We start from the raw sequence: 13,388 nt of genomic DNA on the forward strand, positions 1-13,388 counted from the left end.
ATAGGAGTAGTTGCTTAGACAAAAGGAAAATAAATAGATAGATGAGAGTAGTTGCTAAAATAAATTAATATGAAATATATAATCTTCAAATAAAAGTACCTGCATAAAAATGATTATATAGGTTCAATAATGCTTGGGACTCTAAACCTCCTTTTTTTTCGCAATGTTCTCCATCAATGTTTAAAAACAATGCAATATAATTTTTACCATTGACAAAAGTTAACTTTAGTCGTTAGTTAATTAAAAAATAATTAAAAACAACCTCAAAAATTGTAGAAAAACCAAGAAAATTTTCTTAATCCTTTTGTATAATTTTTGGTTCCTTCTGTGTAATTTTCTATCTTTTTTGTAATTTTCTTAATTTTTTTATCATTTTCGAATCAATTAACTATTAAAATTAATTTTTATTAATGATAGAAAATGCATTGCATGATTTTCAAAGTTAAGAAAGAATATTGTGCAAAAAATAAGTTCACAGTTTTAAACATTTTTGGGTCTATAATTTAAAATTTAAATTGTCCTTTAATCTGAAAAAAAAAAAACTATCAATTCTTTTGAATAAATCATTAGATGGATTATATGATTTACTTGTTTTATTAATTTATCATTTATTTTGTTCCTTGTTCGATTCAACAAGGAGAAAATTTTTGAGATCTCTTCAACATAATGAACAAAATTGTTTTAAGTTAGATTATCCTAATTGAATCATTAATAAAACTAACTTAGTTCACAATCAGAGATTGAGTTTAACAATCAGAGATTGAGTTTAATAGAAATTATTAATATCTCTCATTGTAATAAATCAATATTGAAATTCTTGTTAGAAAAAATGTTTCCATTTAACTGCTTAACCATGCTTGAATGTGATTGTTTCCAACTAAATGACACGAATTAACTCATTTCATAAATAATTAACTCTAAATCAGGCATAATGATGATGATTAAGGAGTGAGTTCAATGAAGAGCAAAATTGGCAAACATCTGCGTAATCTCATTTCATGGGCTTCATTTGTTTCTTAATGCAAATTAGGAATAATTATTAGTAGTATTAGGTAGTAGATTTTTCAAAATAAGTTGATCTATCCTTTTCCAATGATGATTGACAGTGATAGAACATCTAATAGCGTCAAATAATTTAATCCCCAAAATAACAACAATAATAATGAAAAGAAAACATCTAACAGAAATGGAAACAAAAAGGCGGTAACTACTGTAACTACTCAAGTTGAAATATAACTAACGTAGTTGAATTTGTTGGGAGTAGTTGATGACAGGGCGATAATCATTGGTTTTATCAGCTCCGTGGACAATGCTCACTTCTTTTTTTTTTTTTAAGGCACTTTTGATCAGATTTCTAAGATGCAATTTATAAGTTTTTTTCAAAAAAAAAAAATAATTATAGTGTAATTAATAAAAAATTTTAATGGATATAATATTAAATAAAAATAAATATAAAAATATGTAATTTTAAAAATAATTAATTAACTTATTAAAAGTATAATTTTGTTAAAATGTATTACAATACTAATACGGGGGAGTAATTTTTGAGACTTTCTACTTTCTATTGTCCTTGCATAATGCACTTCTAATTATTTTAATAAAATCAATTAAAGATGATCACGTTATTAACTTTATTTAAAAAAATAAATTTTTAATTTTACACTTATTTAAATAAAAAAATTCAAGTTGACATTTCATTATCTGTCGTAATTAATGAGTTTAAATAGAAAAAATATTAAAAAAATATAATTAATATCATTTCAAGTTTCTTAGATTAAAGCACAATTTTTTTTTTAAAAAAAAGCTTCCTATAAAAAGAACCAGTAGAGTATTAAATACTTTCATCCCTCTATATAAGATCCAGTTTTAACTCATCCTCCTCCTTGGCTTGGAGAGGAGGGGGAAGCTGAAAGAAATAAGTTCTGTGATATTATTACTTTGTGATTTCTTTTTTTTTTTTTAACCAACACTTTGTGACCTATTAATCTAATATCATTTTTATTCAGAGGGAGAAAAAGTTTTGATATCTCTTTTTATAACCATTTTTACTCCATTCCTAATTATAAAAACTCAATTTTGAAATGCACAAATACTACGCATTAGGAAAGTAATTAATAATTAAAGTTGGTAGATGTTAATTATTTTGCTTCTTTCCCATTCTTTTTTTTTTAATTTTGCACATGTCTTCCTATTGAAGAGTTCAAAGTACAATTAGATGCTTAATGTGAAGGCTTCTCCCAACAAAAATTCAAACATTAATTCATTATATTGTAAGTGATTAATTTAGGAATAAAAATATGTTAGGTCCCATCAAGTAGTTGGGCCTCTTTAACTAAATAGGCCTATTTTTAAGGCATGTTTAACTAAATAGGCCGGGCTTGTTTTTTCAAGACCTGGCCTATAAGCCTACAAGCTTGGCCCATTTGGGCCTTTTTTATTTAATTTTTATATATATTATATTTTATTTAGAGAAAATTAGCTCAATGGCTTCAAAAAATACAGTTCCATAAATTATGGATGAGATTTTTAAATATTTTAAAATATGACCCATTTATAAAATTAATTAAATGTATTTTACTTTTTATCTTCAAATTAAATTTATTATTAAAATACAATATATTTATTGTAACTAATCCTCAACTGACTGAATCTTTCCTTTTTTTCTATGAATCATTCCTTTTTTTCTCTAAATATAAAATTGTCGGTGCCTTTCTTCATTAGTAGAATTTTTCTTCTCTCTCCCTCTCTATTTTTTTAAAGAACACTATGAAAAGGACATCAAACATTGAAGAGAAATCTTCATTTCTGAAAGTAGAAGACTAAACTGGAATCTATTATCTGTCATCAGATTTTTATCATCTTCACATCTCTCGGTAACATTGAATTTTTTGGCAAACTGTATTTGATTTATTTTAGATAAATGATTATGTATTTTTTGCATTACTAATCTATGATATTACATCATTGATAAACAATGTATATCAATTACAAACAAGTTTATATTTAATTATCTAGTTATATTGATTTGTGATAGTATATAAATGATATACAATAGCATATCAATGATGTAGTATTGTGAATTAAAATACAAAAAATACATAATCATTTGCCCAAAATGAATCAGGTACAATTCATAAAATATTTTTGAACTTTTAGTTTATCACAAAGAGTTAAATACCTAAATTAATAAAATAAAAAATCATGAATCTGTAGCTCCATTTTTCCACCAACGTGCTTCAATCCATCGATGTATGTCACTTCATGTTTGTCTCTCATGGTTGAGACTATGGCTCTCTCACATTGCTCTGCTGTTGCATTCATCTCTCTAGTATCTAATTCTATATTTATTGTAGGGTATTTGGCAAACCACCCTTTGGAGTTATCCCAAGCACTATGGAGACTAACAGACAGCAACTTATAAAGCATCCTTAATCACACGAATTTCAAAGTAGAAAATAGGTAGAATTATGGAAAGACACAAATTTCATAATTTCCTAATATGGCAGCCTCTCTTTTATAATAGGAGAATAATCTATTGAATACAATTTAATTTTAGTGATGGCAATAAACATGATTTAATTCATTAATGGACAATTATTTGGTGGTTTCAAGAATTTGAAATTCAAATACATAGTTATTAAAATAAAGAGCATTCAATTGTCCATTATTCAAATTTAAATCATGATTTATATTTAAATAAAAACTCAAATTAGATCTTATCTCCATCCAATGATCCCTCTACCTACTCAATTTTCAAACTATAATACTAACAGTATATTTTTAAATATACATTTTTAAATACATAATGTGTAACGTCCTCACGACATGACTAAACTATATCCATTCATATCCAAAATCTAGGTAATTAGAAGTCCTCAACCTCTAAATTACCATAAAACATAAATACTAAACATATGAAAATCATTTCTTTTAAAATAGTTGAGATCCCAAAAATCTTTTAAAAACAATTTAAAACACAAATCTTACATATTTATGCATAACAAAAACGTATAAGAATGCAAAACTACTATAGAAGAGAAAATAAGGGTAAAATAATTATTTTCGGCTAAAAGGGACTATATGTCATCGCATGTGGTACAAAGGCATTTCTTCACATTCTATACCATGTGCCGCAGCACGTTTACCATGTGTGCAACTTATGCTATCATGATAATTCGTTTGATATAAATTTTTGGAGTACGTCGTTTCCACATACAATATTATATTAGAGTGATTCAAGTGCTCACACAACACTTGTTTCATAATCTAACTAACGACATAAGTTTTACTGCAATCTAATATTTTTAAAAAAATTAGATATCTAAATGCAAAATGACTATTTTTTTTTTTGTTATTTTCACTCACCCGAGTGTCTCAAATCAAAACCTTATATCATTAACTAATATTAAGGCCCTAACCACATCCAATGAGACATTTTCTACATGATTTCACAATTATTTCAATATAGTCATACATAAATTTAGTCACTCAAATGCCCTTTTTTAACATAATAGGGCCCTTTTTTCACATAATCACATAAATTTACATATTTGACTAAGTTTGTCACATTCTTCATTTAAAAAACACATAGTCATGTACTTGCACTAATATATAGCTCTTCTTATCACATTTCACATAAATTTCCTACCACAAGGCTAAGATATGCATACAATCACACAAGTGCAACAAAACACATTATATGGATGTATTCCTCAAGCAACTTATAAACATAATATTACTTACAAAAAAATAAATTCATTACATGCAACTCAAAAGGGCTATCATAGTAGTCTCATTACTCCGGACCCAAGTCTTTTTCTTTACTTCTATCAATGTAAGAACATGTAAAATAACAATAATGGGGTGAGACAGATTCCTAGTAGCTAAAATAATCCAAAACTGTATATTAACAAGTAAAACCATAAAACAAGTAAATTAAATATTAATATCATTATTCTCAAATCCATATCAATGCAAATATATTTACACATACATATACCTATTTTCATAAGTGCACACATAATCATCATATCCAACTGTGCCTCTATATCCAACCTAATTGAACCCATATGCTTCACAAGGACCATTATTGTAAGTTTGTAACTGATTCAAGCTCACATTTTATGGTAGAATCACTCGGTCAAAGGTGTTCTATCCCACTTTTAGACTATAAATTTCTCCTATTACACACACAATTGAGTGTCGTTACTCTAACATTGCATCTCCTAGATCCTAAGGAGTGAAATCTCCAATCAATACAAGAAAAATTAGGATTTAGTGAAGACCATATTTCTTACTAAATCTGACTTATTCCTTACTAATCATAATTTAGCAAGGAAATAATTTTCTCACTAAATTTGTAGCCAAATGATAGGTGGCTAATAATTAGTAAGGAATAACGTTTTCCTTACTAATTTAGCAAGGGATAAGCAAGGATCTGATTTCCTCACTAATAGTAGCGAGACCATAATTTTCTCGCTAATCCTTCCAATCTTCTATTTTTAGCATAGCCATTGTGAATGCTGTCCTCGTTAAAATTAGCGAGGAATTTTTTCATCACAATTTCCTTGCTAAAAAATTTTATAATTTTATTATTAGTGATAAAATAGAAAGGCCTTTTTCCTTGGCAAAATATTAGCAAGGAGCCAATTCCTCAATATTTCCTCGCAAATTGGTTTAATTGGAGAGGAATAATTTCCTCATTGAATTGCACATTGGTTTTGTAAGAATCAAAATTTTGGTTATAACTAAATCCAATTCAATCAAGCAATTGACTCACAAATGAAATTTTTATTAGCAAATAATTCAATTCATAAATAAGAACTCTATAAAAATTTAAAGTAGATAATATAATATAAGTTTGCCACATTATAATCCTTGCCAAATTTAAAGTACACAATACAATCCTTTAAGCCAACCATTCTACACCTTGCCAACACTTCCCTCTCCTAATACAAATTTAGCTCTTAGATTTCTAGTTGCTACCTTCAGTTCTTCAAGAGTGAAATCTATCAAATTTGTGTGCGTATGGATAAGGTCAAAAAATCAATTTTTTACCCAAAAAATTGATTATAATCCAAAGCTCCAAGGAAAAAATTAATTATAATCCAAAGCTCTAAGACTTAGCTTCTGTGTCAGTTGTTACAAAGTTATATGGAGAAATTACAAGAAAGGCCCAAGAAAAAAATTATAAAAGATGCACAAAATTTAATAAAAATAAAACTAAACTCCCTTCTCTTCTTTTTTTCTTTATAAAATTCGAACTTTAAGTTTTCAAAAAAGTTACTGGTATAAGTTCCTATCAACCATTACCATTCACTTAACACTTGCTATAAAACTAATTTAAATAAAATATTAATTGGTAGAGGATATGTTACTAAAATTTCTAAGCAGTACTTGACATTTTTAGTCAAATATGACTTATATTTGTGATGTCGTTAGAGATTAACTTGTACATTATTATTTTTATCAGCTATTGTAAAGTTGATGTTTAATATTTAAGAATTAAATCTTTCTCTTTTATTAAATTTATTTGAACTAAGATATATTTGGGTTATTTATTTATGTAAATTAAAATTGTTATATTAATATAACTTAAATTTTTTAATTAATTAGATATATAATTTAAATAATATATTTTACTTTTTAAATATTAGATGCAAATTTATCAATAATTTAATTTTAAAAAGCAATGTCTTTTATGGTTATTTATACAGCTAAAATTAATTTTGAAAAATTATCCAAATATCTTCAATTTCATTAAAATAAATTTTAGAAAATATTATCCAAATAAATTGCATTATAATATAATTAATTATGATTAAAATCTACTATTTAATCATTTATTTTTATAATTTATTATACGTAACTAAATTCAAACGGGCACTTTGCCACGTCTAAATCTCTCCATTAGAAGCTCCTCTTCTCTTACTTTAAATGTTTAGCTAATATCAGAGCCTAAAAGAGATGTATTAGTATTGCTGGTAACAGTTTAATCAGTATTACTATGCCTAACACATAACTGGTTGCCCTTTAGACATTACCATGGATAGACTTGGTTAATTTCTAAAGTGGTTGGTGATCTTTCATCTTACTAAATACACTATAGTTCAAGGAATTTGGATTTGGCAATTGCACTTGTGCCAAGGAAAGATTATGATTACAAACAAGCAATTATAATGATTGTAATTTCTAATTTTTTTTATTTAATGGAGTTGTAAAAGGCATTTGTTTTTCTTGGTAGATACTCTACTCTACTCAATTTAGTTGTGTGAATTGCTAAAATATAAATGATTCATAATAACCATAGCATGTACAAACATGTGAATAATACAAATATGTTTTCCTTATAGGTTGTGGCATTTGGGATTGGGGTAGATGAGCGCATACTCAAGCGTGAAGGTATTTGTGTTGCATCTTTACCCACTACTATGGTAAAGTGTATTTCTCCATAGCTTTTCTTCTTGACAACTTAATTAGTTTAATTGCAATATTTCTCTTTTGACTATGAGGAATCCGATGGCTTGTAGACATGAAAAAATAGAGCTTATCTTTAATTCATCTTTATTACTCTGTTTCCTTTTACATAAAGGTGTCTAAACTCTTATACCATTTTTACCATTTGGTGCCTTTTGAATTTTATTTTTTATCATGTAATATATTTTAATGCTACACTTGTTGCTTGAACTTGTTCTCATCGTTGGCAATACCTCTGTAATACATAGCTCTTAGTAATACCTTCCATGGATGTAGGTGTGTTGTTTATTTGTTTTCTTTCTAGTGTTTATAGAGCCTTTATGTTATTACTTATTAAATTGTTATCCAAGCATCATCTTAACTAATTGCATGCACCGCGGCGCATAACCCATTTTTTGTAATTTTAAGTCATGGATAGAAGGAAAACAAAGAAGAAAGAAAGGAGAACAAGAGATCAAGCTCTATTAGGATTCACATTTTGAGAGTATTGAGAGTATTTTAGACCTAGTAATTACCTAAGATAAGTACCCTACACCCTAATCTTTCATTCTCTTCCATTTTCTTGAAGTTTTTTATTAGGATTTAATAATGTGAGATAATTTTCAGTCTATATAGGTTTGCGTTCAAATTCATTGACTTAAAAGGAGTTAATAGGAGTTGATTGGAGTAGTTAACCTAAAAATAATGAGTTTTGACATCCTTGGTTGGTAAATGCGTTAATATCCAAAAATGACCATTAATAAGGGTTGTTGAAAGAGTTACAATATCATTAATGGAGGTTGCTATTTGGAACTAAGGAAAGTTAATAAACCTAATGGGTATGTCCAAAGGTAAAAATTAAGGATGTTGGGTAGTGTAGAAATGGAAATGAGGGTTGAAAATGTGTGTTTGATATTATTGATGAGTTGAGAATTTGATTAATTGTATATTGAACATTTGGGTGCCATTTGGCTTGGAAAATCAAGCTTGAAAATTAAATATTAAGAGGTAAACCTTTGACCTCTCAAAGGTTTGAGATAACAGGAAAAATTATATTTTGGATAGTTGTCTATTAATTATATTGTAATATGAAATGTGTGTATTTGGCTTGTATAATTGTGATTGTAAATATGTGTAATATGATATGAAATCTTGAGATTGTATATTTACTTTGATTTAAACTAATATGTAAAGGTGATTGTGAAATGAATTCAAAGTTGGCATTGGTATGAAAATGAGTAGTTAAAGATAAGTACAATAAAGACTAATGTATTGAGGTTGAAAATGATAGATATAAGTGAAGAATGTGAAAATAATGACATTTGATGCTTACTTGGGTAGCGTATGATTGTGAGCCTAATGTGTTGATCTTGAAAATGAAATTATAAATAGTAAGTAAGTATCATACATGGCGTGATCAATGGGTAAGAGTTCTCCTAGGGAAAGGAGTAGTTAAAAATTCATATGGTATTTTCAGCTGTCTCCTTGTGCATGAGGGTATAGCATTGTCCCATAATTTGTCGAGGGACTATCACATAATTTGTTAAGGGACTAAACTTATCTCCACTAGTTTATCGAGGAGACTAACTTAGGGCATATGACACCCTAAAAATTTGAGAGTGAGGAAAACTGTGGTTCGAGAGTGAGTTATGTAATTTTTGATTGGGTGGCACTCACAATTGGTGAGTTTGAGTAATACAGTCACATGGACAGAGACCTATTAGGTATTATAGCTTATGGTTTTAGTAGGAGGAAATAAGGAGGGCATAAGAATGGTTTGATCATGTCTATGTGATTGTATGACGTGTCACATGATTAAGTTGTGGCAAGTTATGTGGATATATCGGGTCATGGTCACATGTCTGAGTGTCTTATGATAATTTACCTTATGTTTGAGATAAAATTTAGCCAACTAAGAAATGGAAAGTTGTGAATTATGTGTTAATGCACGTTTTAAGAAAATCTATTCCATACTTATGTGTTTATTTCAATTGATATGTAGCTGCATAGGACAGGCTACCTTTGGTTATTGAATAGCTAGACTCACCCTCTTCTTTAACATTTTATAAGCTCTAACTTTGGTGCAAGGAGGAAAAAAGCTTTGGAGGCTTAGGAATTAGTGTACTCCTAGTGTATGCCTCTAAGAATTATTTATTTTGTTTAATAGACTTTATATTGCTAATTTAGGATGCATTGTGTTACACTGCACTATATGGTTGTCTATAATGCTTGCTTTGTATTTTGGGCCCTAATTTGTGATTTATGAAAAGTTGTAAATGTTTGTAGGGCTAAAATATTAATATAAATGCAGTAAGGTTGTTTAAGTATGATATGATAAATTTTTAATAAAAGCAATACAAAAATTTCCTTTTTTTTATTTTTAGTATTGAAGGGGTTGAAGAGTGAACTTTTTGTTAAGGTAGTATTTTGTGCGTGTGATGTATTGTACAAGTAGTCTTAGATTAATAAATATATTTTGAGTGTTAAGAATGGCTTTTGGCACTTATATAAGATTTTGAACACCCTTTTTGTTATGAATTTGGATACAAAATGGTTAAGGTATTTTAGTTATGAATTTTGCCTTCTCCTCAAAAACCCCCAAATTGTGGCCTGTGGGTAGCAAAAGAAGAGAATGAGGTAAGTGGTCAGAGAAAATTTGTCTTCCTCTCTTTCAAAAATCTCTAACCAAACAATCCAAATCCTAAATTGAAATAACTTGAGAAAGCAGCTCATGACTCCTTGTGGATAGTAGGATCTGTACAAGTTTATATAATGCTCTCTTAATTATATAAAGCAAAAAATTTTAAATTTTATTTGATCCTAAGTATTGAGATAATAAAGACCGAGTTGGTTATTAGACCAGTTAAAGTATTGATTCAAATGTTAATAGTTAAAATCATAGTTATACCATTATCAAACCTACTAGTGACAAAATATTTTATTAAACTTGTCAAGATATTTATTTAAAGGTTTATTGATTCAACCAGAAAGGTTAACCTACATTCCCATATTGTGCTAAATATAGGATAATTATGTAGTAATTAAACTTTTTCTTAATATTGGCTTTCATTAATTGCATCAAGCTGTAATTCCTAGGCACACATTATCATGGTTATTATTTTAGTGAAGAATAAAATTAAAAATCCAAACATTTTTTACAAATTTAAAAATACTAACCAACATTCCTCATGAATTGCGAAATTGATTAACTTTACCACATTAGTTAAGACCAAAAGAAGTATTTTCATTTGGCCTCACCTGAAGATATCTTACTTTTGTGTCACATGATAGCTAAGTCACAAAAGAGAAAATTAATAGTAGATAGGCCTAACAATTTTTTTTAAATGAGTTATAAATATCGATTCAAATAATTATATATTTAGAAATTTTAATTGTAAATAAAATATTTAAATTTTAAATATAACTCTCAATTTATAATTAAAATTCTTGCTTGCAATTGTTTAAATTGATAGTTACAATTTATTTTTTAAAATTTTTGTTAAAGATCTAATGTTATTAATTTTTTCTTTTGAGACTTTATTATCATTCTTCTTAAGATTGAATCCATATACAAGGATTATATTTGCAAGTCAAACCATTGGTATGTTTTTCTTATTTGATTATTTTGTTCTTGTATCTTATGTCTTTTGTATCTTATGTCTTTGATTCAAATTAATTCAGTTATCAATTTGTGAGTACTTTTTTAGAGAGATACATCTCGCTCAAAATTTAATATGGTTGGTATGTTAATTTCACGTAAATGTGTGTATAAATTAAATTCAAATGATGATTTATTTTATGGACAAAAACACAAATATTATTCTGTTTTTTTTTTTTCAAATCGCTGATCTGTCAATATCACAACTCAACCACATAGACAAAGGACCCCTCTCCCTCAGCACACAAACACATGTTCTCTTCAAGTCAAATGCTCAATTACTGCGTGTCTGCGTTTCACCTTTTTTTTTTTTTGAAAATTACACCTAAGTTTTGCAAAAAAAAATTATTATGAAAAGATTTCGTAAAATTTACAAAAGTTCTGTACATTTATGATTTAATTAAAAATATTTATAATTAGATAACAAATATTTACAACTTATAAAAGCAAGTAACAAGTTGACTTTTGATAATAAATTTTAAAAAAAATGACAATACAATTTTTTTAAAATATAAAAATGATAATTTAATTTTTTAAAATGACAAATTCTCTTAAAATTTTTAGAGACTTTTTTATTATTAATGAATTTATATAAATTATCAAATTATTTTTATTAAAAATAAATAATTCATAACTTTTATTCTTATATTCACAATTTTTCTTCTTAAATTAGCAATAATGCAACAGTAAGTCACAATTTTACATGTTAAATTTTTTATTTGCTATTCCATTGTTGTGAATATAAGAAGAAAAGTGACAAATATAAAAATAAAAGTTGTGAATTATTTATTTTTAATAAAAATAATTTAATAATTTATATAAATTTATTAATAATAGAAAAGTCTTTATAAATTTTAGGAGAATTTTGACATTTTAAGGGATAAAGTATTTTTTTATATATTTTAAAAAGATTTTATTATTATTTTTCCTAAATTTTATAAATTTTTTGATAATATCTTTTCTTATGTGGTTTAAGTGTAATTTTTCCTTTAAAAAAAATAGATAACTATATTGTCAAAATATAAAGTCTATGGATCTCTAGGAATTGGTTCCCCTATCCCCATGTCTAGCCCTATGATTTATCCATCTGTTAATTAATGTGCCTCTAAAACCCAAGAAAATATGAGATAAAGTTAACGACTTACCGATAGAGAGTTATTTTGGCCATAAAATAATCATTTGGGGTAAAAAAAAAAAAAAAAGTACGCTATGGAACAAACCGCTTCGTACATATACGTATACATAATATAATAAAGGAAACATATCATTCAATGATCAGTGAAGTAATTTACTATCAAATAAGCATAAAAAATTTTAAAATATCACTGTAAGATTCAGAGGCTAATTTAAAAATAATTTTAAATAAAAAAATTATAATACCTTTACTTTTTTAAAAAAAAACTTGTCAACTAGTGAATAATTTTTAATTAAATATGAATAAATACTTGATTAATTAATTAATGGCTACTTGTTAAAGCATGGTATACACTTATCCTCTGATAAAGTAGTCATTTATTTTAAAAAATGTAAGACATTTTTAACCGAATCTCATCTCTCAATAAAGTAGTTACCTAATTTCAAACTAATCCTATCCTTTTATATTTATTCTCATTAAACACCCTATAATAAATATAAAGTCATTTATCAATAAGGGCACTTAAAAAAAATAATGCTTACACATTAAAAAATTAAAAATGCCTTATATTTTTTAACATTTAACTTTTCAAAAAATGTTTTATATTTTTGAATGGGGGAGCAAATGATTACTTGTTAATTAAAAAAGAAAGGCAAGAGTATTATCGTCTTTTTCCATCAAAAATTATTTTCAAATCAATTTATTAATTCTTTATTAATATTTTCAAAATCTTTTGATTCTTGATTAATATTAAATATATTTAGCAGTCTTTGAATGATATTTTTTTTTATGATAAATATACAACGTTTGATATTAAACAATATTTATTATATTATACTAGATTAAAGCAAGAATTTATATAAATCAGGTTTACAATTTAAGAAATCCTTGGGGATGAAAATGGTGGAGGACCATAGAGTTCGTATCGTAACTCATTATTACATTATACGCCCGCGAATTGCACGAGAATTAATATATGCAAGGGATAATGGAACTTTCTCGTCGAGTTCGTTTTCATTACTGATGGTTTCTTAAATTTAATTTTTATTAATTTAAGTTTTAAATTTATTTTAATTATTAATTTAATCCTTATTATTTGCATAGGTATTAAAATTTATTGACATTAATAACATAATGTTG

This window comes from Prosopis cineraria, unplaced genomic scaffold, assembly GCF_029017545.1.
Source record: "Prosopis cineraria cultivar Desert tree isolate PC_DT_omini unplaced genomic scaffold, ASM2901754v1 PC216, whole genome shotgun sequence".
NCBI classification, from domain to species: Eukaryota; Viridiplantae; Streptophyta; class Magnoliopsida; order Fabales; family Fabaceae; genus Prosopis; species Prosopis cineraria.